This window comes from Arachis ipaensis, chromosome B06 (assembly GCF_000816755.2).
Source record: "Arachis ipaensis cultivar K30076 chromosome B06, Araip1.1, whole genome shotgun sequence".
In the NCBI taxonomy this organism is placed as follows: domain Eukaryota; kingdom Viridiplantae; phylum Streptophyta; class Magnoliopsida; order Fabales; family Fabaceae; genus Arachis; species Arachis ipaensis.
Genome location: NC_029790.2, coordinates 83973453 through 83999979, shown reverse-complemented (window position 1 = coordinate 83999979; position 26527 = coordinate 83973453). Strand labels below are relative to the sequence as shown.

Genomic DNA, 26527 nt, shown 5'->3' with positions numbered 1-26527 from the left:
AATGTTAAGTGTCACTAACGTTGGCTCAAATTTCCTTCTTCACATTAGAGTTCACGTTAACTTAGTTAACGTGACTCTTAACGTGGGTAATGATGGCTTCAAGAGCGTCATTGGTAGTCACTTTTCTCATTAACTTTGCAAGTTACCTCCCATTCCTTGCTTCCTTTTGTCCTGAAATCAGGCAATAGAGTGCATCAAAGTTCTAGTCCAAGTCATGGGTAATGCAGAATACAGTTTGTTACTAAACTCATGCAAAATCCTCATGAAATCATGTAAAATGCACAATGTATGCTTGAATCAAGGTGTAAGTGAATATCTACCCAAAACTAGCTTATTTCCTAAGAAAATGCATAAAACTATCCTAAAAACAGTAAAGTAAAGGTCAGTGAAACTGGCCAAAATGCCCTGGCATCAGCTAGGATGAGATTGTGGCGGAGTTTACAATAGCTGTGATAGGGTTCTTTCAGACATCCAGATTACCGGCAGATTCCAATATTATGTGGGTGGCGCTAGCCCCTAAGTTTATTGGTGTGAAGGAGATAAAAGACCTCCGACCTATTAGTATGGTTGGATGTGTTTACAAGGTCATCTCGAAGGTGCTAGTTAGGAGGATGAAACCAGTGATGCCAGCTTTAGTAGGGGAGACTCAGAGTGCTTTTGTGAAGGGTAGGAAAATTCATGATGGGGTTCTCATAGCGTGTGAAATAGTACACTGGCTGAAACGAAGAAAAAAGGAGACAGCCATCATCAAGTTAGATTTCCAAAAAGCATATGACAGAGTCAAGTGGAGCTTTGTGGATATTGTGTTACAAAAGATGGGGTTTGGGTGCAGGTGGAGGGCGTGGGTTATGGAGTGTGTGACCACAGCTTGTAAGTCGGTTTTGATTAATGGTTCTCCATCTAAACCATTTAAAATGGGAAGAGGCTTGAGACAAGGGGACCCGCTTTCTCCATTCTTGTTTGTGCTAGTTGTGGATGTTCTGCATAGAATGGTTGGTGAGGCAGTCAGGAATGGACGCATATCCCCTTTGGTGGTTGGTCAAGACAGTTTAGAGCTATCACACCTACAGTTTACTGATGACACGATTCTCTTTTGCCTCCTGAGGATGAGACTCTGAAGAATTATAAGCAGCTGCTGAGATGGTTTGAGTTGATGTCAGGGCTTAGTATTAACTTCAAAAAATCCAGTTTGATACCAGTCAATTGTGAAGAGCAGTGGGTACAACGTATGTGTAGATTGTGGGGTTGTAAGGAAGATACTCTCCTTGTTAAGTACCTTGGAGTCCCCTTAGGAGCAAATCCAAGGCTGGTTAAGACTTGGAAGCCTATTATCGATAAGGTGGAAGAGAAGCTAAGCCTTTGAAAAGCTAAGTTACTAAACAAAGCAGGGAAGTTGGTGCTCATCAAATCAGTCTTGAATAGCTTGCCAGTGTATTATTTGAGTTTATATAAGATGCCAAAAGCAGTGGCTGAAAAGCTGATTTCCTTACAGAGAAGATTTTTGTGGAGTAAGGGGGATGGGAGGAATGGTATGGCGTTGGTGAAATGGGAGTTGGTACAGGCTCCCAAGAAGTTAGGTGGATTGGGAGTTGGAGATGCTATTATTCGCAACACTGCACTGTTATTTAAGTGGTGGTGGCGCTTTGCTAAGGAAGAGTGTCCGTTGTGGAAGAAGGTGGTCTGTTTCTGTAATAATCTGAGGCCAAATGAGTTACTATCCACTCAAGTGCTGCCCACTAGAGGAGGCCCATGGAAGGACATCTACCATATACAAATAACGGAGCAAGATATAAGGGATAAGATGATCACAGGCCTGGCTATGGAGATTGGTGATGGACGAAGGACTCGGTTTTGGGAGGATGTTTGGCTATACTGTGGATCTTTGAAAGATCGGTTCCCCAGGCTCTTCTCTGTTTCAAACCAGGGTGGCTCGGTTATTAGGGATTGTGGGTTTTGGGATGGGTTAGAGTGGGTGTGGAACTTCCAATGACGGAAAGAGCTGTTTCAGTTGGAGTTAGACCTTCTGAGTGAGCTACATGAGGTTTTGAGAACTTTGAGGCTAGTGAATAATAGAGAGGATAGAGTAGTGTGGAAATATGATAGGCTTGGTATCTTTACGACTAACTCTTTTGTGCAGGTGCTACAAGAAGGAATGCTACCAGACGAGGTTACCAGTTACAGCTTCACGAAGACCATCTGGAAAGGTCTAGTTCCACCAAGAGTAGAGCTGTTTGCTTGGTTTGTCCTGGTAGGTCGGGTGAATACCAAGGAACGGCTAAGTCGGTTTGGGATTATTGGCTAGGATGATAAGAGTTGTGTTCTGTGTAATAAGGATGTTAACACTACAACAAATATGGGCTTTAGCAACGCCAAATTTTGCAACGCCTTAAAACCGTTCTCATAGATAGTTTTAGACAACGGTTTTTTTTAGTGTTACCAATGAATTCAATTTTTCATTATTTTTTAGCAACAAACTAAAACCGTTCTCTTTGACTATTTTAAAGAACGGTTTTATAACCGTTACCAAGATTTATTTTTAAGCAACGGTTTTTTATTGTTGTTTAAATAATTGTACAAAAGAAACGCATAAAAACCGTTGCCAAAATGCTACACTTTAAAACCGTTCTATTAGATGGTCTTAGACAACGATTTTTACAGTGTTGCTGTTGAAGTTCAGTTTTTCATTACGTTATATCAATAAAATAAAACCGTTCTTTTTGACTAATTTAAAGAACGGTTTTATAACTATTACAATAATTTTTTATCAAACAATAATTTTTTTAATATTATTTAAATAATTATCCAAATTAAAAGATACATATAAAAATAATTATAAATAATCATTATAAAAATTTGACTCTAATGCTAAATTTTTAAATTAAATAAAAAATTCTAGTTCCTAAAAAACTTAACCCTAGAACTCCACCCTACTGAGAAAAGAGAAACGCAGAGAGAAGAGAGAAAGCTAAACCCCGCGAGGAAGAAGAAAGGAAGGAGAGGGAGAAGAGCGCACCGGCGTCGCGCCTCACCGCCGTAGAGCCCATCACACGCGTCACCGCCGTCATGTCACCGTCAATTTGAACCGTGCGAGGGAGAGAGCTGCCGTTGCGGGAAACGCGATGGTGGAGAAGACGTCGCCAGCTCTGTCGCGCCTGGTCGGTGTCGAGCTCACCGTCGAAGACGCCACCGCCGTCACTGTCGAACCCTAGCCGTCGCATTCGCCGTCGACGCTGTGGCAGAGAAGGAGGAAGGATGCGCGAACAGAAGAGGGAGAAGGAAGCTGCGAAGCCGTCGCCGTTTCTGCTCGGGGTTGTCGCCGCTGCTGAAGAAGACGCGTCCGAGAGAGAGAGAACCAGAGGAGTGACGCGCGAAGGATGCTCTGACGGAGAAGGAGGAGAACGAGGCTGTCTCATCGCCAAATTATTAGAAGTTGCTACTGTTGATGGGATGAATAGAACGTGAAGAGGGAGGAGAAACTCGCAGAGGAGAGGGAGGTTTTGCCGTCGCACCACTAGTCGCCGGGGAACACCGCCATTGACACCGGAGAATGCCACTATTGGAGCCACTGTCCGTGCTCGGCCCCTGTTTCTGCTGCTGTTTACGCTGGTTCAGCCATTGCCGCCACAACCGGTCTCGAATTTCTTCTAATTTTGACACTCAGAGGTAGGGGATTTATTTTAAAATTAACCGTTTTAATTTATGAATATCATTGAAGTTTAGTGAGTATCTGCAAATAATTTATAAATGTCTTGTGTGATTAATTGGTAGAAATAAGCTTGGTTTGAGGATGTAAAATTTGGATTAGTTTTTGAGATGATGTTCTAGTGTTTGAATTAGTTTATTGAGTTTAGGTTATGGCTGTGAATGTGACTGGTATGATGATGATTACGTGCGTGTGAATTGAAATTTGTTTAGCTCTTGTGTGCATCTTGCAAGGTTGTTTGGGGATGAATGCTTGTCGGCAGTTCTGTTTTTTTTTTTAATTAATAATGTTGTGATTGGTGGTTGAATAAAATTATAATGAGTAATTTATGAGATTGAGGCTTGATGAATGATAAATAGATTGATTTTAGATTTCTTAACTAAAAGCAGTAATTTTTATGGTTTATAAATAATTTTACAATGAGTGGAACCAAATGGTGATAAAATATGTTGATTATTGAGAACCTGTTTGTTTGATAATTGCTTATGAAAGGCTGGCAAACTGTTGAGAAGGAGAGAACCCGTAAGGCTGGTTTGAGTCCAAATTTTTGAGGTGATATTGTCGAAATTTTTATAAAACTCTAAGACTTTATTTTTTAATAAATTCGTCTATTGCTGCTCGGTGCATCAATAAGCATCAGGTGAGTAATTAATTAATGATGTTGCTGTGAATGGTGGATTGAGGTGAGAAATGTGGTGAGTTTCATTCATTGTTCCTTATTTTTTTCCTGTTTTCTCTTCATAGTTATATCTTTTTTTCTTGATCCTTGTAAATTAATTATTATATGTTTTAGGGTGCTGCTACTCTAAATGATTGGAAGATGGTCATTGCTGTTTGAAAAGAGCAATGCATCACAATTGCCTTGTTTGCATTGAGGTATAAACTATAAAGACTATTCTTCTATTATGGTAAAATCTTTTGGGAATAACCACATGATTTCATTTTCTTTGGTTTATGAATTGGTTTCGCTTATTATGAATTTTGTTGATTGTTGATTGTTACTATGATGATGTTGGCTTGTTCTGCCATTAGTTACTTTGTTGATTGAATTTTTTTCTTTAATGAGATTTTGTTCTGAGCAATGTTAGGAGAAAATAGTTCTACTTTGTCGTCAGTTCCTACTCTGTCATCTGCTGCTGTTCCGTGCTCTCCTCTCCGCTTGTGTCCACTACGCCGTCCCCCACCTCGTCTGCTAAGGTTCGGTTACGGTATGTGTTTGGATTAAGCTTATTTTCTGTTATAAATAAAAAAAGTTATTTAGCTGAACATGTTCTCTCTATGTAAAAAGTTAAGCATAGAAGTTTTGTTTTAATTCAATTTGGTTTGAAATTAAGCTGAGTTGTTTTCTGGAGCATAATGTTAATGTTAATGGTTGTTTCTTAATTGTTGGTTGGTTTATTTTGTTAGCATGTAAAGTGGCTGGGAATTCTGAGTTGATTCTCTCAATGGCCTGAATGACTCAAGTAAAATTGCTGCATTTGATTTTGATGGCCTGAATGACTCAAGTAAAAATCTTAGAATCCTGGAGAAGATTGCCCAAATATTCAAAGAGGATTTGAAGTTTGGTGGAGAAGAGCTTTCTGGAAGCGGAATGGAGAGCAAAAATAGACAAGACAATTACGAATTACAGCTACAATAGTTGATAATCCTTGAAGACAGACAGTCCCAGCATGGTGGAATTGACAACATTTTACTGGGTGTGTCTCCTTTTAACCTTCTCTTGATCATTTCAATTTCTATTTAATTCGTGTGTTGACCAGCATTTCAACCTTGGTAGCTTACCTGTAAAGCTGCTTGTTTGAAATGTGATAGACTCTGTCTTCATCCATGATTGATTTACCTTGAACAAGTTAGCACCATTGTATTTTTTTTCCTTTTTTCTTTTGGCACTTTTTTGTTTGTTTGTTGTGCACATAATCTAATCATTTCAATAGAAACAACCTGTGAGTATAGAATTTATAGTTCATGTGGGTACTTGGAAACATTCTTCTTTTATCAGTGTGCATAGTCATCGATTTACACTTAGGCTGGTCATAATTTAGCTCTATCTTGAGCTGACAACACTACACTCTTGAAGAATGTTATTTTTTTTATTATGAGACTGTTCTATTTTCATTATGTATTTAGGGGCAACACAACCTGAGCTTCAGTTGTAATTTGTTTAGTTCTAAACCTTTTCCATTCATATTTAGTCTTGTTTAATCATCTCTTTGCAGTTACATGGAAGAAATAAGAGTTCATGTGCTATCAATTTAATTTAGTGGATAAGATTTCATGTTTAACTGGCTACCGCAAGGTGGGGCTGGTGGTTTAAGTTTTCTGCTTTGTGTGAGAGACTATACTAAGCAAAGCAACTGCTGATGTTGACAAAGGGGTCCATGATGAGACTGGTTTCTTTTAGGTATGTTTGAATAAGTATGCTTGAATCTGAAGTCTAATATTTGCTATTATATTTATTGCTGCTGTTGGTTTACCTTCTGGTAGCGTCAAAGGAGGGGACAGGAGGGGGAGGTGGGTCTTGTGACCTTATGTGGTGCTTTTAGTGAAAAAAAGTTCTTGGATTTAATATCTTTTATAAATAACAACCTTTTGATTTGATGTATTAAGAAGATTATTTATTAGCAATGCAAATATTGCTTTTCTTACTCGCTATAACAATCATGCTTGAAAATAACTACACTATGGTTGCTTAATCCTTTTGATGCCTTATTAAGAATTGAATTTTTTAAGTACCTATGTGCTTGTATCCATTGTGCTAGTGATACGTGTTATATGCATGCCATTGTTCTTTATTTTGTATTTTACTGATTCAAAATGCTTCATTTTTTCCCCAGTTAAAAAGCTTGTGTTCCTTGTTGTCTGCAGGTGGTTCTGTTTTTTGAAAATATGGGCTTGGATAAAGAAACTGTTGGGAGAATTATTTTTCGCTGCCAGCATTGATAAAACTCTTTAGAGGAAGATTGAATTCCTTTCTAGGGTTGGCGTTTTTTAAGCTTATTTTCCTGGGATAATTAGAAAATATCCGGAATTACTTGTAACTAACACTGATACAACTATATTGTATCCAAAAATTTTTGGTTCACTAAGTATATAAATGTTTGTTTTTCTATTGTAAGTGTTCAATTAGTTTTCTTTAGTAATTTGATTCAAATAGTTTAACTTTGTTTATTGACATTAAATTTTAAAAAAATAGTTGGAACTAATTTCAATGCAACATGAGAAAATTATTATAAATAAAGAATAATATAGTTATAAAAAACCGTTGTCAAAAGTCACAAAAGGCAATGGTATTAAAACCGTTGGCAAAGACAGCTACAAAATGATAATGGTATTAAAACCGTTGCAAAAAACACCACCAAAGGCAACGCTTTTAAACCGTTGTCTTTATGAACAACAAAATTACAACAATTTAAAACCGTTGTCTATCCAGTTACGGTTTTAAACCGTTACGTCATCAAAGAGAAAGGTTTTAAACCATTGCCTATCTAGTAACAGTTTTAAACCATTCTTTAAAAATTGTTATCAAAACCGTTGTCTATACCAGTAACTATGGCAACGGTTTTTGGTTGTCGTTGCCTTAGGTAAAAAACCGTTGCCTTTGAGCATTGGTAACGGCCGCATATACCACAGGTCAAAAACCGTTGCCAAAGCGTTGCCTAAAGTTTTAGGAATGGTTTTCTAATCTATGACAACGGTTTTTGACCGTTGCAAAAACTCTTATTTGTTGTAGTGTGAGCAAGTCCACCACTTGGATCATTTGGCACATTTGGATGGAAAGAAATAGGAGGATATTTCAGAATAAGAGCAAAAGTGTCGAGGATATCATCAACATGACCATGCTTAGCTGTGATGAGTGGAGAGGTGTACAGCCCTAGTGTTGTTGATGGTTGTGTCAAAGATGACATGCAGGCTACTTTTCTTTGGGTTTTGGTATTTTCTGGAGTTGTTTGTCTATTTGGATTTTTGGTCTAGGCTCCACTTTAGTGTGTTGAGCTCTTTTGTTTTCAAAAAAAAAAAGTTTTAGGCTGGATTTGGATGCCAGTTTGGGGCATCAAATATTGTGCAAAATATAGACTATTATATATTGCTGGAAAGCCCAGAATGTCTACTTTCCAACGCAATTGAGAGCGCACCAATTGCGCTTCTGTAACTCCAGAAAATCCATTTCGAGTGCAGCAGGGTCAGAATCCAACAACATCTGTAGTCCTTTTTCAGCCTCTGAATCAGATTTTTGCTTAGGTCCCTCAATTTCAACCAGAAAATACCTGAAATCACAGAAAAATACACAAACCCATAGTAAAGTCCAAAAATGTGATTTTTGAATAAAAACTAATAAAAATATAATAAAAAGTAACTAAAATATACTAAAAACTATGTAAAAACAATGCCAAAAAGGGTATAAATTATCTGCTCATCACAACACCAAACGTAAATTGTTGCTTGTCCCCAAGCAACTAAAAATAAAATAGAATAAAAAGAAGAGAATATACAATGAATTTCAAACTTATCAATGAACTTAGTTCCAATTAGATGAGCGGGGCTAGTAGCCTTTTTGCTCCTGAATAGTTTTGGCATCTCACTTTATCCTTTGAAGTTCAAAATGATTGGCATCCATAGGAACTTAGAATTCAGATAGTGTTATTGATTCTCTTAGTTCAGTATGTTGATTCTTGAACACAGCTACTTTATGAGTCTTGGCCGTGACCCTAAGCATTTTATTTTTCAGTATTACCACCAGATACATAAATGCCACAGACACATAACTGGGTGAACCTTTTCAGATTGTGACTTAGCTTTGCTAGAGTCCCCAGTTAGAGGTGCCTAGAGCTCTTAAGCACACTCTTTTTGATTTGGACCACGACTTTAATTGCTCAGTCTCAAGCTTTTCACTTGACACATTCACGCCACAAGCACATGGTTAGGGACAGCTTGGTTTAGCCGCTTTGGCCAGAATTTTATTCCTTTGGGCCCTCCTATCCATTAATGCTCAAAGTCTTGGATCCGTTTTACCCTTGCCTTTTGGTTTAAAGGGCTATTGGCTTTTTCTGCTTGCTTTTTCTTTTTCTTTCTTTTTTTTTCTTTATTTATTTTTTTTTGCCTTTTTTTTCTGCAAGCTTTTGACTGCTTTTTCTTGTTTCAAGAATCAATTTTATGATTTTTCAGATTATCAATAACATTTCTCCTTTTTCATTTATTCTTTCAAGAGCCAACAATTTTAACATTCATAAACAATAAATTAAAAAATATGCACTGTTCAAGCTTTCATTCAGAAAACAAAAGGTATTGCCATCACATCAAAATAATTAAACTAATTTCAAGATAGAATTCGAAATCATGCACTTCTTGTTCTTTTGCAAAAAACATTTTTCATTTAAGAAAGGTGAAGGATTCATAGGACATTCATAGCTTTAAGACATAGACACTAGACACTAATGATCATGTAATAAAGACACAAACATAGACAAAACATAAAGCATAATTTTCGAAAAACAAAAGAATAAGAACAAGGAAATTAAGGAACGGGTCCACCTTAGTGATGGCGGCTAGTTCTTCCTCTTGAAGATCTTATGGAGTGCTTGAGCTCCTCTATGTCTCTTCCTTGTCTTTATTGCTCCTCCCTCATGGCTCTTTGGTCCTCTCTAATTTCATGGAGGATGATGGAATGCTCTTGGTGCTCCATCCTTAGTTGTCCCATGTTGGAACTCAATTCTCCTAAGGAGGTGTTGATTTGCTCCCAATAATTGTGTGGAGGAAAGTGCATCCCTTTAGGCATCTCAGGGATTTCTTGATGAGGAATTTCCTCATGCTCTTGTTGAGGTCCATGAGTGGGCTCTCTTGTTTGCTCCATCCTTTTCTAAGTGATGGGCTTGTCTCCTTCAATGAGGATGTCTTCCTTTATGACATTTCCAGCTGAATTGCATAGGTTACAGATGAGATGAGGAAAGGCTAACCTTGCCAAAATAGAGGGCTTGTCCGTCATCTTGTAGAGTTCTAGGGATATGATCTCATGAACTTCTACTTCCTCTCCATTCATGATGCTATGGATCATGATAGCCCGGTCTATTGTAACTTCAGACCGGTTGCTAGTAGGAAAGATAGAGCGTTGGATGAACTCCAACCATCCCCTAGCCATGGGTTTGAGGTCAAGCCATCTTAGTTGAACCGGCTTGCCCCTTGAGTCTTTCTTCCATTGAGCTCCTTCCACACAAATGTCCCTAAGGACTTGGTCCAACCTTTAATCAAAGTTGACCTTTCTAGTGAAAGGGTGAGGATCTCCTTGCATCATTGGCAAGTTGAATGCCAACCTCACATTTTCTGGACTGAAATCCAAGTAATTCCCCCGAACCATTGTGAGTCAATTCTTTGGGTTCGGGTTCATACATTGATCATGGTTCTTAGTGATCCATACATTAGCATAGAACTCTTAAACCATTAAGATTCTGACTTGTTGAATAGGGTTGGTGAGTGTTTTCCAACCTCTTCTTTGAATCTCATGTCAGATCTCTGGATATTCACTCTTTTAGAGATTGAAGGGGACCTCGGGGATCACCTTTTTCTTGGCCACAACTTTATAGAAGTGGTCTTGATGGACCTTTGAGATGAATCTCTCCATCTTCCATGACTCGTAGGTGGAAGCAATTGCCTTCCCTTTCCTCTTTCTAGAGGTTTCTCCGGCCTTAGGTGCCATTAAAGGTTATGAAAAAAAAAACAAAAAACAGAGCATTTCCACACCAAACTTAAAAGGTTTGCTCGTCCTCGAGCAAAAGAAGAAAGAAAGGAGTAGAAGAAGAAGAAATGGAGGAGATGGAGGGAAGTAGTGGTTTCGGCCAAGAGGGGTTAAGTGTGTATGAAGTGTGAAATTAAAGGTAGTGAGGAGGGTATTTATAGGGTAGGAGAGAGAGGGAATTCGGTCATGAATGGGAGGGTTTGGAAGGGAAATGGTTTGAATTTGAAAGGTGAGGTAGGTGGGGTTTATGATGGATGGATGTGAGTCGTGAAGAGGATATGGGGAAAAGGGTAGGATTTGATAGGTGAATGGTGTTTGGGGAAGAGGTATTGAAGTGATTGGTCAAGGGTATTTGGGGAAGAGTGTTATGGAAAGGTGTGAAGAGGGAAGAAGAAGAGGTGGGGTAGGTGGGGAGCCTATGGGGTCCACAGATCCTGAGGTGTCAAGGAATTCTGCTCCCTGTACCATTCTGGCATTTAAACGCCCATTGTGTGCCAATTCTGGCGTTAAATGCCAGCTCTGCTACCTTTCCTAGCATTAAACGCCAGTCTGCTGCCCATTTCTGGCATTTAACGCCAGCCAGACACTCTTTTCTGGCATTAAACACCAGTCTGTCTGCCATTTCTGGCGTTTAATACCAGACAGACGCCAGACAACCCATTTTGGCGTTAAAGGCCCAGAATGTTGTTCATTTTAGCATTTAACACCCAGAATGCTGCCAGGCTGGGCGTAAAACGCCCATTCTGTTATCCTTACTGGCGTTTAAACGCTAGTAAGCCTGTCCTCCAGGGTGTGCTGTTTTTTATGCTATTTTTCATTTTTCTTTAATTCTGCAGCTGTTTTTATAACTTCACATGATCATCAACCTAAGGAAAACATAGAATAACAATAGAAAATAAATAAATATAATTAAATAACATTGGATTGCCTCCCAATAAGCGCTTCTTTAATGTCAATAGCTTGACAATGAGCTCTTGGAGAGCTTTACAAAGACTCAGAGCTTAATGGCAGCTTCTCAACACCAAACTTAGAAGTTGAGTGTGGGGGCTCTGTTTGAATCTGTACTAAGAGAATCTTTTCATTCTTACTCTCCATGGTTATTGATAGCATGGAAACTTGTCTCTCAACAAATTTCCCTTCGGCAAGTATACCGAATTATCGTCAAGTAATAACTCACAAAAGAGTGAGGTCGAATCCCACAAAGATTAACGGATTAAGCAATCAATAGTTAATTGATTATCCTAGTTAGACGAATCATTAAGGAGTGATAAGCAGCAGGGAAATGTAAATTGCATGAATGTAAAGGAAAAACTATAAAGTGCAGAAAAGTAAAATGGAAAGAAAAGTAAATGTAAGAACTAAAAATAAAATGAACATTTATAGAAGAAGAATAATGAAAACTAATATTGATCTATCAAATTACAACAGAGCTCCCTAACCCAATGAAAAGAGTTAGTTGATCATTGCTCTACCAAAATAGAAAAGAAAGAAGGTGCAGAAAAGTAAAGATGAAGATTGAAACTAAAATTGAAACTTCAAAAATTCATAAATGAAAAATACAAGGAAAACAAAACTACTCCTAAGGAAGAAAAGAAAAGAAAAGGAAGAAGAGTGTGGGAGGGGAGGGGTCCAAAGACCCACTCCCCTTGGAGTGTGCCAATTCACAGAAGTTCGAATTGGTCTTCACTCTCTCCCTCTTCCTTCAATTCTCCGTTCCCCTCTATTTTCAAAGTAAAAGCTAAGGCCTTTATATAAGCTCTCCTAAATTACAAAATGAAATTAAAAGCAAATTACAATAAAATGAAAATTTCTATTCTAGATGCTTCTTGTGGCCTTGATTGGTTGACACTTGTGGGCTTGCTTGCTTGAGCTTTGAAGTGGACTTGAGAGAGAAGTGAATCAAATTGAGGTCCAAGATGACTTGGCGTTGTTGCTGCCATTAGCCATACTAACGCTACAAGTGTGGCGTTAGTGCTAAAGTTAGTGTGGCTAACGTCACACTTGCTACCTAGTTAGTGTTTTGGGGCTTAAAAGATGCCTCTGGTTTGTACTCCAATTTCATGCCCACTATAAAGTATTATATATCGTTGGAAAGCTTTGAATGTCAGCTTTCTAACACAACTAGAATCACCTCAATTGGACCTCTGTAACTCAAGTTATGCTCCTTTGAAGGGGACAGGATTGCTGGCATAGTGGCTGGCGTTATTGGCAAACGTGAGTGCCAATAACGTCCGCAATCAGGGGCTGAAAATTGCTAGTTTCTGAAGCTCAAATTAATGTCCACCCCATACTATTATATATTGTTAGAAAGCCCTGGATGTCTACTTTCCAACGCGTTTGGAAGCGCATCATTTGGATCTCTACAACTCGAGTTATACTTCTTCGAAGGTGAAGCGGTCAGCTGGCCTTACTACAGGTTGATACCATGTTCATCTTTGCACTTTTGGGGCAGGTTTTCTCCCTCAAATTTAGTGTCCACCATGTAGTGCCATATATGCCTGGAAAGCTCTCGAATCCTACTTTCCAATGCCACTGGAATCACCTCATTTGGAGCTTTGTGGCTCAAGTTATTCTTGTTTGAAGAAGGCATGGTCAGGCTGCCAGGTGAGCTTTTTGCCTACGTTAATGTCCACGTTAACTACACTAACGTGACCATTAACGTGGGTCTTCCTTTGCTTCACCAACGTTAGTGGCACTCACCTTTTCCACTAACGTTGGCGTTTCCCTTTCCTTCCACGTTAGTCCCCACGTTAATGTAACTAACGTGGAAGCTAACGTGAGTCTTCTAGCCTTCACAAACGTTAGTGGCACTCACCTTTACCACTAACATTGGCGTTTCCCTTTCCTTCTTCAAAGTTAATGCCATTAACTTTCTCACTAACGTTGGGGCTTCTCTTTTCTTCCACGTTAGTACCCACGTTAGTGAAGCTAACGGGGTCGCTAACGTGGGTCTTCTTGCCTTTTGCTAACGTTAGTGGTGTTAACGTTCTCACTAGCTTTCCAAGCTTTCCTTCCTTCCACTTTAATGGCCACGTTAGTGGCACTAACGTAGCCACTAACGTGGCTCTTCTCTACTTCTTTTGGTCTGAAATCAAGCAAACAAAGTGTATCAAAGTAACATACAAGATAAACTTTACTATACTAAGTGTGCTAATAATGTTCAAAATCATACTTTCACTTAGTGTGATCTATTTTATCATATTTACCATGTATATTAACTAAAATTCACCTATGCTTGGGATTTTGTTTCATGCAGAGATTTATCATGCTTTTGCTCCTTTATCAGCAGAAATTGTATGAAAACTGAATTAAAATCTACTGAAAAAGCATAGAAAAATAGGCCATGATGCCCTGGCATCACAACACCAAACTTAAAGCTTGCTTGTCCCCAAGCAAGAAGAGAATCATGTAATAAGGTTTGATATCCAAGGTAAGAAGAGTAGCAGTGTAATTTTCATGGTTAGCTAGCTTTCTATGCATGCAACAATCACAAAAGAAATTCAGATGATTGATGCCTCTATCTAGCTCATTTTATGAAATCTTTTTTGTTTGTTTCTTCCTTGAACAAGCTTGTCATTCTCTTTTTATCTTATCTTCTCAGGTGCTTTGCACCATGATTTGAAAGCTACGACTCTAAATGCTTTGTTTTCAAGTATTACCACTTGATACATAAGCACCACAAGCATTTAATCAGAAGACTCTTTTAGCTCATTTTGTTTTCTTGTCTTCTTGATTCTCTAATCATTGATGCTCAGAGCCTTGAGCTTTGAGGGAGTGCTTTTGCACTTGAGCCTAGCCTTGACTCTAAATGTTTTGTTTTCAAGCTTTTTGCTTGATACATAAACACCACAAGCACTTAACAATTGAATTGTCATTGGTACTCAGAGCCTTCAACTTTCTCATTCTCTCCCTTTTCTTTTCTTGCCTTATTTGCAATTGCTTTTTCAAGGTTTTCATGATTTCAAAAATTTCATAAAATGTCCTAGATGAAAACTTCAATTAAATAAATTCAAATGCAATTGAGCAACAATAGTCATGCTAGCTTCCCAATATTTATATGCTCATGATAACTTCTTCTTAAATGACCTTGTTTGTTTATGATCATGAAACTTCATTGCTTTGGACTCACAAAAATTCAAGGTGGCAATCATAATGTCACAGCAACATATTGTAATTCAAAAATCAAACTATGCTTATTCATAAGAAGCTAGCACACATACATACAAAGAAATTAGAAGACAATCATGCAATTGAATGTACTGGAAATAAGTAAGAAGAAAAAGGAACTTTACCACCTTGTAGTTCATTTTTATTGTTGTTGCCCTTTTTCTCCTACTTTTCTCCCTTCCCATACCAATTTAGACTAATTGCTTGTCTTCAAGCAGCAAATAAAACAGTGGTGGTGGGGTCTATGATGGGTCATGAACGTCTTACATACTGAAATGTAAGTGATGTATGTGGTTAAGCAAGCAAAAATTAAGGATAACACTGCAAGCCAAAGAAGCACAGACATTATGATTGTACAAATAAGTGGTGTTGCTGGATACATTGCATAAAAACATAAGTGGCACACCAAACTTAGTATGACACTTTCTCTTGAAATTAATGCAAGTGTCCAGAAAGATTGAAAACAGATTGTTGCAGGGCAACACCAAACTTAGAATGTGATCATATGCCAATTTTATTTGGAAAGAAGCTGAGTGAAAGAACGGTTGTATTAATAACAAAATCACCAAGAGCCAGAGCTGTCACGAACAGAGACTTCTTGGTGAGGCATTAACACAAACAGTTAGAGGGCATAGAAAGTAAAGAACTAAAGCAATTACATGAATAAAGCAAAACAAAAAAAGAAAAGTGTCTAATCTAGTAAATCAATCAATCGGTAGTTTGTTAATCACAATTAATCCCCGGCAACGGCGCCATAAACTTGATAGCATGGAAACTTGTCTCTCTACAAATTTTCCTTCGGCAAGTATACCGAATTGTCGTCAAGTAATAACTCACAAAAGAGTGAGGTCGAATCCCACAGAGATTAACGGATTAAGCAATCAATAGTTAATTGATTATCCTAGTTAGACGAATCATTAAGGAGTGATAAGAAGCAGGAATTGAAAAGAAAGCAATAAAGTGCAGAAAAGTAAAATGGCAAGAAAAGTAAATGACTATAAAGTAAATGTAAGAACTAAAAATAAAATGAACATTGGGATCAAGAGATATTGCAATCCTCCGGATCAAGTTCATTCTCATCTCTTCCTCAATCAATGCATTCATTGATCTTCTTGGCAATCTTAAGTGATTGAATTACAATTCCTTGTAATTCAATCTCTTAAATCTTGATCAATAGCCAATTCCATGGTCAATTACTCATGAGAAGAGATGAAGTATGGTCACTGATTATACCACATGCATTCCCAAATCAAGTGTTGGTAGGATTATAGTCACCATATCCTTCCAACCCCAATTTGGTCCAACATGAGAGAGCATTTCTAGCATGATCTCTTCATTCCTCTTCCAAGGTTCAGAAGAGATCCAAGTATGAATAGCTTCTTTTCCAAGATAACTACCCAATTGGATGAAGATTGAAAGCTTTCTAGTAAAATCAAGAGAAAAGATAGAAGAAGAAAAATGAAAACTAATATTGATCCATCAAATTACAACAGAGCTCCCTAACCCAATGAAAAGAGTTAGTTGATCATTGCTCTACCAAAATAGAAAAGAAAGAAGGTGCAGAAAAGTAAAGATGAAGATTGAAACTAAAATTGAAACTTCAAAAATTCATAAATGAAAAATACAAAGAAAATAAAACTACTGCTAAGGAAGAAAAGAAAAGAAAAGAAAAGGAAGAAGAGTGTGGGAGGGGAGGGGTCCGAATACCCACTCCCCTTGGAGTGTGCCAATTCACAGAAGTTCAAATTGGTCTTCACTCTCTCCCTCTTCCTTCAATTCTCCGTTCCCCTTTATTTTTAAAGTAAAAGCTAAGGCCTTTATATAGGCTCTCCTAAATTACAAAATGAAATTAAAAGCAAATTACAATGAAATGAAAATTTCTATTCTAGATGCTTCTTGTGGCCTTGATTGGTTGACACTTGTGGGCTTGCTTGCTTGAGCTTTGAAGTGGACTTGAGAGAGAAGTGAATCAAATTGAGTTCCAAGATGACTTGGCGTTGTTGCTGCCGTTAGCCATACTAACGCTACAAGTGTGGCGTTAGTGCTAAAGTTTGTGTGGCTAACGTCACACTTGCTACCTAGTTGGTGTTTTGGGGCTTAAAAGATGCCTCTGGTTTGTGCTCCAATTTCATGCCCACTATAGATTATTATATATCGTTGGAAAGCTCTGAATGTCAGCTTTCTAACGCAACTGGAATCACCTCAATTGGACCTCTGTAACTCAAGTTATGCTCCTTTGAAGGGGACAGGATTGCTGGCATAGTGGCTGGCGTTATTGGCAAACGTGAGTGCCAATAACGTTCGCAATCAGGGGCTGAAAATTGATAGTTTCTGAAGCTCAACTTAATGTTCACCGCATAATATTATGTATTGTTGGAAATCCCTGGATGTCTATTTTGCAACGCCTTTGGAAGCGCATCATTTGGAGCTCTACAACTCGAGTTATACTTCTTGGAAGGTGAAGAGGTCAGCTGGCCTTACTACAGGTTGATACCATGTTCATCTTTGCACTTTTGGGGCAGGATTTCTCCCTCAAATTTAGTGTCCACCATGTTGTGGCATATATGCTTGGAATGCTTTGGAATCCTACTTTCTAATGCCACTGAAATCACCTCATTTGGAGCTTTGTGGCTCAAGTTATTCTTGTTTGAAGAAGGCATAGTCAGGCTGTCGGGTGAGATTTTTGCCTACGTTAATGTCCACGTCAACTACACTAACATGGCCATTAACGTGGGTCTTCCTTTGCTTCACCAGTGTTAGTGGCACTCACCTTTTCCACTAACGTTGACGTTTTCCTTTCCTTCCACGTTAGTCCCCACGTTAATGTTACTAACGTGGAAGCTAACGTGAGTCTTCTAGCCTTCACAAACGTTAGTGGCACTCACCTTAACCACTAACGTTGGCGTTTCCCTTTCCTTCTTCAAAGTTAATGCCATAAACTTTCTCACTAACGAGGGGCTTCTCTTTTCTTCCACGTTAGTACCCACGTTAGTGAAGCTAACGGGGTCTCTAACGTGGGTCTTCTTGCCTTTTGCTAACGTTAGTGGTGTTAACGTTCTCACTAGCTTTCCAAGCTTTCCTTCCTTCCACTTTAATGGCCACGTTAGTGGCGCTAACGTAGCCACTAACGTGGCTCTTCTCTGCTTTTTTTGTTCTGAAATCAAGCAAATAAAGTGTATCAAAGTAACATACAAGATAAACTTTACTATACTAAGTGTGCTAATAATGCTCAAAATCATACTTTCACTTAGTGTGATCTATTTCATCATATTTACCATGTATATTAACTAAAATTCACCTATGCTTGGGATTTTGTTTCATGCAGAGATTTATCATGCTTTTGCTCCTTTATCAGCAGAAATTGTATGAAAACTGAATTTAAATCTACTGAAAAAGCATAGAAAAATAGGCCATGATGCCCTGGCATCAGTTATAGAAGAAGATCCTTGACCCTTAAACACAAGGTAGTTCTTATTCAATTGAAGGACTAACTCTCCTCTGTCCACATCAATCACAGCTCTTGCTGTGGCTAGGAAGGGTCTTCCAAGGATAATGGATTCATCTTCATCCCTCCCAGTGTCTAGGATTATGAAGTCAGTAGGGATGTAAAAGCCTTCAACCTTCACTAAGACTTCCTCTACAAGTCCATAAGCTTTTTTCCTTGAATTGTCTGCCATCTCTAGTGAGATTTTAGCAGCTTGTACCTCAAAGATCCCTAGTTTCTCCATTACAGAGAGTGGCATGACGCTTATACTTGACCCAAGGTCACACAGAGCCTTCTTAAAGGTCATGGTGCCTATGATACAGGGTATTAAGAATTTTCCAGGATCCGGTTTCTTCTGAGGTAATTTTTGTTCGACCAAGGTATTCAGTTCATTAATGAGCAATGGAGGTTCATCCTCCCAAGTCTCATTACCAAACAACTTAGCATTTAGCTTCATGATTTCTCCTAAATATTGAGCAACTTGCTCTTCAATAATATCTTCATCTTCTTCAGATGAAGAATATTCATCAGAGCTCATGAATGGCAACAGTAAGTTCAGTGGAATCTCTATGGTCTCTATATGAGCCTCAGATTCCTCTGGTTCCTCAATGGGGAACTCCTTAGTGGCCAGTGGATGTCCATTGAGGTCTTCCTCACTGGAAATCACTGCCTTTTCTTCCTCCCTAGGTTCGGCCATGTTGGGTATATTGATGGCCTTGCACTCTCGCTTTGGATTCTCTTCTGTATTGCTTGGGAGAGTACTAGGAGGGATCTCAGTAACTCTTTTACTCAGTTGACCCACTTGTGCCTCCCAATTTCTAATGGAGGACCTTGTTTCAGTCATGAAACTGAGAGTGGTCTTAGATAGATCAGAGACTATGGTTTCTAAGTCAGAGTGGCTCTGCTTAGAATTCTCTGTCTGTTGCTCAGAAGATGATGGAAAAGGTTTGCTATTGCCAAACCTATTTCTCCCACCATTATTATTATTGAAGCCTTGATTAGTCTTCTGTTGATCCTTCCATGAGAAATTTGGATGATTCCTCCATGAAGGATTCAACCTCAAGAACTCCTTTCTTCTGAGTCATCCCATTATTCACAGGATTTCTTTCAGAAGTGTACATGAACTGGTTATTTGCAACCATCTCAATGAGTTCCTGGGCTTCTGCAGGTGTCTTCTTCAGATGAAGAGATCCTCCAGCAGAGTAATCCAATGACATCTTGGACAATTCAGATAGACCATCATAGAATATACATAAGATGCTCCATTCTGAAAGCATGTCAGAAGGACACCTTCTGATAAATTGCTTGTATCTTTCCCAAGCTTCATAGAGGGATTCACCTTCCTTCTGTCTGAAGGTTTGGACTTTCACTCTAAGCTTGCTCAACTTTTGAGGTGGAAAGAATTTGGCCAACAAGGCATTGACCAACTTTTCCCAAGAGTTCAGGCTTTCTTTAGGTTGTAAGTCCAACCATGTCCTAGCTCTGTCTCTTACAGCAAAGGGGAAAAGCATAAGTCTGTAGACTTCGGAATTAACCCCATTGGTCTTAACAGTGTCACAGATTTGCAAGAATTCAGCTAAGAACTGATGAGGATCTTCCAATGAAAGTCCGTGAAAATTACAATTCTGCTGCATTAGAGAAACTAATTGAGGCTTAAGCTCAAAGTTGTTTGCTCCAATTGCAGGAATTGAGATGCTTCTTCCATAGAAGTCAGAAGTTAGTGCAGTAAAGTCACCAAGTACCTTCCCTGCATCTCCACCATTGTTGTTATTTTTGGCTGCCATGTCTTCTTCTTTTTCAAAAATTTCTGTTAAGTCCTATCCAGAGTGTTGTGCTTTAGCTTCTCTTATCTTCCTCTTTAGAGTCCTTTCAGGTTCAGGATCAGTTTCAACAAGAATGTCTTTATCCCTGTTTCTGCTCATATGAAAAAGAAGAGAATAGAAAAGAAAAGGAATCCTCTATGTCACAGTATAGAGATTCCTTTATGTGAGTAGAAGAATAGAATGAAGAAGGGAGAAGAAGAAGTCGAACACAGAGATAGGGAGAGGGTTCAAATTTTTAAGAAGAATGTTAGTAAATAAATAAAATAAATAGAAAGAGATGAGAGAGAGTGTGTATTCAAATTTTTAATAAAAAGAAAAGAAAAATATTTTTGTTTTTATTTTAATTAGAAGTTAGAATTCGAATTTAAGAAGAGAAATAGAATAAAATTAAATTAAAATTTAAAACAATTAGTTAATTAAAAGGAATTTTGAAAAAGTTGTTAGTGGCTTTCGAAAATTAGAGTGAGAAAAGTAGTTAGGTGGTTTTGAAAAAGATAAGAAATGCTAAAACAAACAAAAAGTCAAGTAGTTAATTGAAAAAGATTTGAAAATCAATTTTGAAAAGATAGGACGTTAGAAAAGGATTTTGAAATTAAATTTTGAAAAAGATATAATTAAAATTCATTTTGAAAAGGAAATTAAAAAGATTTTATTTTTGAAATTAAAGTTGATTACTTGACTAACAAGAAACTAAAAGATATGATTCTAGAATTTAAAGGTTGATCCTTTCTTAATAGGCAAGTAACAACTTAAAAATTTTTACTCGAAACATTAAATGCTAGCAATAAATTCAAAAATATGAAACAAAAATAAGAAAAAATTTTGAAAATCAATTTTTAAAATTTTCGAAAATGTTAAGAAGAAAAATGAAAAAGATTTGATTTTTTTGAAAAAGATTTGAAAAGATAAAATTTCTAAATTGAAATTTTGACATGACTAACAAGAAACAACTAAAATTTAAAACTTTATGACTAAATCAACTCAAAATTTCGAAATTTATGAGTGAATAATGGAAAGATATTTTTTTTATTTTTTTTTTAATTTTTAATGAGGAGAGAGAAAAACACAAAAATGAAACAAAACATAAAAATTTAAGATTAAAACAAAAAATGCATGCAAGAACACTTTGAATGTCAAGATGAACACCAATAACACCTTGAAGATCATGATGAACATCAAGAACATATTTTTAAAAATTTTGAAGAAAAGAAACACATGCAAGACACCAAACTTAAAAATTTTTTATCTTTAGACACTATAAATTAAAAAATCCATATGAAAAACACGAAAAGACACAAAACAAGAAAATTTAAAGATCAAACAAAGAAAATCATCAAGAACAACTTGAAGATCATGAAGAACATAATGCATGAATTTTCGAAACATTTTAGAAAAATTAAAAGATGCAATTGACACCAAACTTAAAATTTGACTCTAGACTCAAACAAGAAACACAATTTTTGGTTTTATTAAATTTTTTTGTTTTTTTTTTGAAAATTATTTTGGAAAAGAAATAAAGGGATACAAAATTTTTAATAAGAATTCCAGAAATTATGCAATGTTAGTCTAAAGCTCCAGTCCAAAAGATTAGACATGGCCAAATGGCCAGCCAAGCTTTAAGTGAAAGCTTCGGTCCAAAAGATTAGACATGGACAAATAGCTAGCCAAGATTTAGCATAAAACATACAAGCATGTCAATGAGAAGTGGAAGCCTCAGTCCAAAAGATTAGACATGGCTTAACAGCCAGCCAGGATTCAACATATCTCATGAAACTCTAGAATTCGTTCTTAAAAACTTTGAAGAACAAATTTTTTTGGAATTTTTTGAAAATTATAATAAATTTTTTTTGTATATTTTTTTTTGAAAATAAAAATAAAAAGCATAAACATAAAATAAAATTACCTAATCTAAGCAACAAGATGAACCGTCAGTTGTCCAAACTCGAGCAATCCCCAGCAACGGCGCCAAAAACTTGGTGCACGGAAATCGTGATTCACACTTTTCACATCTCCGCACAACTAACAAGCAAGTGCACTGGGTCGTCCAAGTAATAAACCTTACGTGAGTAAGGTTCGATCCCACGGAGATTGTCGGCTTGAAGCAAGTTATGGTCATCCTTGTAAATCTCAGTCAGGCAGATTCAAATGGTTATGAGGTTTTGATAATTAAAAGATAAATAAAATAGAAAATAAGATAGAGATACTTATGTAATTCATTGGTGGGAATTTCAGATAAGCGTCTGGAGATGCTTTGTTGCTTCTGAATCTCTGCTTTCCTATTGCCTTCTTCCAATCATCGCGCTCCCTTCCATGGCAACTGTAGGATCCTCTCAGTGAAAATGGTCCTCTACGGTTTCTGCACGGCTAATCAACTGTCGGATTTCTCGTCTCGGATGAAAAATACCAGGTACAGCTACCGCATGGCTAATCATCTGTCGGTTCCTGCTAGTGTCGGAATAGGATCCATTGATCCTTTTGCACACTGTCACTGCGCCCAACATTGATCCCTTCCCAGATCCTACTCGGAATACCACCGACAAAGTTTAGACTTTCGGGATCCCAGGAATGCTGCCAATTGTTCTAGCCTATACCATGAAGATACTAATCTCACGGAATCGGTGCGTGTATTAGATATCCAAAGATCCAAAGTTTTCAAATAAATCTCTAAAAGTAGTTTTTATACTAAACTAGTAACCTAGGGTTACAAAAAATGAGTAACTAAGTGCAGATAGTGTAGAAATCCACTTCTGGGGCCCACTTGGTGTGTTTTTGGGCTGAGTATTGAAGCTTTCACGTGCATAGGCTGCTCTTGGAGTTAAACGCCAGCTTTGGTGCCAGTTTGGGCGTTTAACTCGAATTCTGGTGCCAGTTTGGGCGTTTTACACTATAAAGTTTTAGGCTGGCTTTGGACGCCAGTTTGGGCCATCAAATCTCAAGCAAAGTATAGACTATTATATATTTCTAAAAAGCCCAGGATGTCTACTTTCCAAATCAATTGAGAGCTCGCCAATTGGGCTTCTGTAACGTCAGAAAATCTATTTTGAGTACAGCAGGGTCAGAATCCAACAGCATCTACAGTCCTTTTTCAGCCTCTGAATCAAATTTTTGCTCAGGTCCCTCAATTTCAGCCAAAAAATACCTGAAATCGCAGAAAAATATACAAACTCATAGTAAAGTCCAAAAATGTAATTTTTGAATAAAAACTAATAAAAATATAATAAAAAGTAACTAAAACATACGAAAAACTATGTAAAAACAATGCCAAAAGGGTATAAATTATCTGCTCATCAGCGTGCCACGCCTTCGATACCACGTGGCACGCCCAAGTGTTTGGTCCTTCACCTCCTCCTCTGGAAACTTGCACTGGCGTGCCACGCCTTGATGTTCAAGTGGCACGCCCATGTTGGTGTGTCTCCCTCAAGCTTGGCGTGCCACGCCTAGGTCCTCAAGTGGCACGCCCAAGTGTTGGGTTAGGGTTGGCGTGCCACGCCTTCGATACCAAGTGGCACGCCCAAGTGTTGTCCCCTTCTGGCATGCCACACCCTCAAGTTCAAGTGGCACGCCCATGGTTATGATGGTGTTGGCGTGCCACACCTAGCCTGGCATGCCACGCCCCCTTTGTGACCTTCAACTTTGCTCTCTAGAAAATGTAACTGGCGTGCCACGCCTGGTTCCTGGTGTGCCATGCCCATGTTAAAGCTTTGAGAACCCTTTTTGGAAAACACAACTAGCGTGCCACGCTTGGCTCCTGGCATGCCACGCCTGGCTCCTGGCATGCCATACCCAAGTTAAAGCTTTGAGAATCCTTTCTGGAAAATACAATTGGCATGCCACGCCTGGCTCCTGGCGTGCCATGCTGGCTCCTGGCGTGCCACGCCCATGTTAAAGCTTTGAGAATCCTTTCTGGAAAATACAACTGGCGTGCCACATCTGGCTCTTGGCGTGCCACGCCTACACACTTTCATGGCGTTTGTTCCAAGTGGCAAGCCCAACTCTATATGCCCAGCCTTATTTGTTGTTTTCTTCCCTTTTTGTTGCTCTTTTTACCTGAAATTCAGCACAAACCCATTTCAAAGCAATGTACCATAATATTTATCATTTAGTTCATTGATGAGCGGATAATTTATACGCTTTTTGACATTGTTTTTAGTATGTTTTTAGTAGGATCTAGTTACTTTTAGGGATGTTTTCATTAGTTTTTATGTTAAATTCATATTTCTGGACTTTACTATGAGTTTGTGTGTTTTTCTGTGATTTCAGGTATTTTCTGGCTGAAATTGAGGGACTTGAGCAAAAATCAGATTCAGAGGTTGAAGAAGGACTGCTGATGTTGTTGGATTGTGACCTCCCTGCACTCAAAGTGGATTTTCTGGAGCTACAGAACTCAAAATGGCGCGCTTCCAATTGCGTTGGAAAGTAGACATCCAGGGCTTTCCATAAATATATAATAGTCCATACTTTGGCCAAGTTTAGACGACGCAAACTGGCGTTCAACGCCAGCTTTTTGCCCAATTCTGGCGTCCAGCGCCAGAAAAGGATCCAAAACCAGAGTTGAACGCCCAAACTGGCACAAAAGCTGGCATTCAACTCCAAGAAGGACCTCTACACGTGCAACACTCAAAACTCAGCCCAAGCACACACCAAGTGGGCCCCGGAAGTGGATTTATGCATCAATTACTTACTTTTGTAAACCCTAGTAGCTAGTTTATTATAAATAGGACATTTCACTATTGTATCGGACATCCTGGATTGTATTTTGATCCTGTGATCTCGTTTTGGGGGCTGGCCATTCGGCCATGCTTGGACCTTTCACTTATGTATTTTTAACGGTAGAGTTTCTACACTCCATAGATTAAGGTGTGGAGCTCTGCTATTCCTCAAAGATTGTTTTGGACCGGAGCTTTCATTGAAAGCTTGGCTGGCTAGTGAGCCATGTTTAATTCCTGGACTGAAGCTTTAGACTAAAAATGCAAGATTCCTGGAATTCATATTAAAAAATTTTGGAATCCTTATTTTCCTTTTTCAATTAATTTTCGAAAAAATCCAAAAAAATTAGAAAATCATGAAAATCAAAAATATTTTTCTGTTTCTTGTTTGAGTCTTGAGTCATGTTATAAGTTTGGTGTCAATTGCATGTGCATCTTACATTTTTTTTTTCGAAAAATTCATGCATTCATAGTGTTCTTCATGATCTTCAAGTTGTTCTTGATAAGTCTTCTTGTTTGATCTTTGCATTCGCATGTTCTGTGTCTTTTCTTGTTTTTCATATGCATTCTTGAATTCTTAGTGTCTAAGCATTAAAGAATTCTAAGTTTGGTGTCTTGCATGTTTTCTTTGCATTAAAAATTTTTCAAAAATATGTTCTTGGTGTTCATGATGATCTTCATATTGTTCTCGGTGTTCATCTTGACATTCATAGCATTCTTGCATGCATCACATGTTTTGATCTAAAATTCTCATGCATTGCATCATTTTTCTTGTTTTTCCCTCTCTTCATTAAAAAATTTAAAAATAAAAAAAAATATCTTTCCCTTTTTCTCTCTCATAAATTCGAAAATTAGATTTGACTTTTTTAAAAACTTTTAAAAATCTAGTTATTTTTATGAGTCAAATCAAATTTTCAATTTAAAAATCTCATCTTTTTCAAAAATCAAATCTTTTTCAAATTTCTTAGTTATTTTCGAAAATTCTAAAAATATTTTTCAAAAAAATCTTTTTCTTAATTTTATATCAAATTTTCGAAAATAACAATAACAATTAATGTTTTGATTCAAAAATTTCAAGTTTGTTACTTGCTTGTTAAGAATGATTCAAACTTTAAGTTCTAGAATCATATCTTGTGATTTCTTGTGAATCAAGTCATTAATTGTGATTTTTAAAAATTAAATCTTTTTCAAAACTAATTTCAATCATATCTTTTCAAAAAAATCTTCTTATCTTATCTTTTTCAAAAATTTGATTTTTAAAATATCTTTTCTAACTTCTTATCTTTTCAAAATTTGTTTCAACTAACTAACTAACTTTTTGTTTATTTCTTACCTTTTTCAAAACTACCTAACTAACTCTCTCTCTCTAATTTTCGAAAATATCTCCCTCTTTTTCAAAATTTCTTTTTAATTAAACTAATTATTTTATTTTCTTATTTGAATTTTCGAAAAAAAAAAACTATTAACCCTTTTCAAAATTAATTTTCAAAAATTACTAACCTTTTTCAAAAACTGTTTTCAAAAATCACTAACTCTTTTTCAAAAATAATTTTCGAAAATTCTCCCTCTCTCTCATCTCCTTCTATTTATTTATTCATCTACTAACACTTCATCTCACCCAAATTCGAACCCCCTCTTCCATCTGTGTTCGAATTTCTTCTTCTTCTTTTCCTCTACTCACACTGGGACCTCTATACTGTGGTAAAAAGGACCCCTATTATTATTATTTTTCTGTTCTCCCTTTTTCATATGAGCAGGAGCAAGGACAAGAACATTCTTGTTGAAACAGATCCAGAACCTGAAAGGACTCTGAAGAGGAAATTAAGAGAAGCTAAATTACAACAATCCAGAGATAACCTTTCAGAAATTTTCGAACAGGAAGAGGAGATGGCAGCCGAAAATAATAATAATGCAAGG

General features: G+C 37.4%; 2 long non-coding RNA genes across 3 annotated transcripts; both read left to right on the top strand.

Moving 5' to 3' along the window:
- Positions 4079 to 4734, top strand: LOC110263373. Its single transcript, XR_002348905.1, has 2 exons — positions 4079 to 4398; positions 4497 to 4734. It is a non-coding gene; the product is annotated as an uncharacterized LOC110263373 (long non-coding RNA).
- On the top strand, positions 5023 to 6742 carry LOC110264023. 2 transcript variants are annotated; one of them, XR_002349756.1, is made up of 3 exons: positions 5023 to 5400; positions 5920 to 6104; positions 6569 to 6742. It is a non-coding gene; the product is annotated as an uncharacterized LOC110264023 (long non-coding RNA). The 2 variants fall into 2 exon arrangements; XR_002349755.1 differs by lacking the exon at positions 5023 to 5400 and having other exon boundaries at positions 5458 to 6104.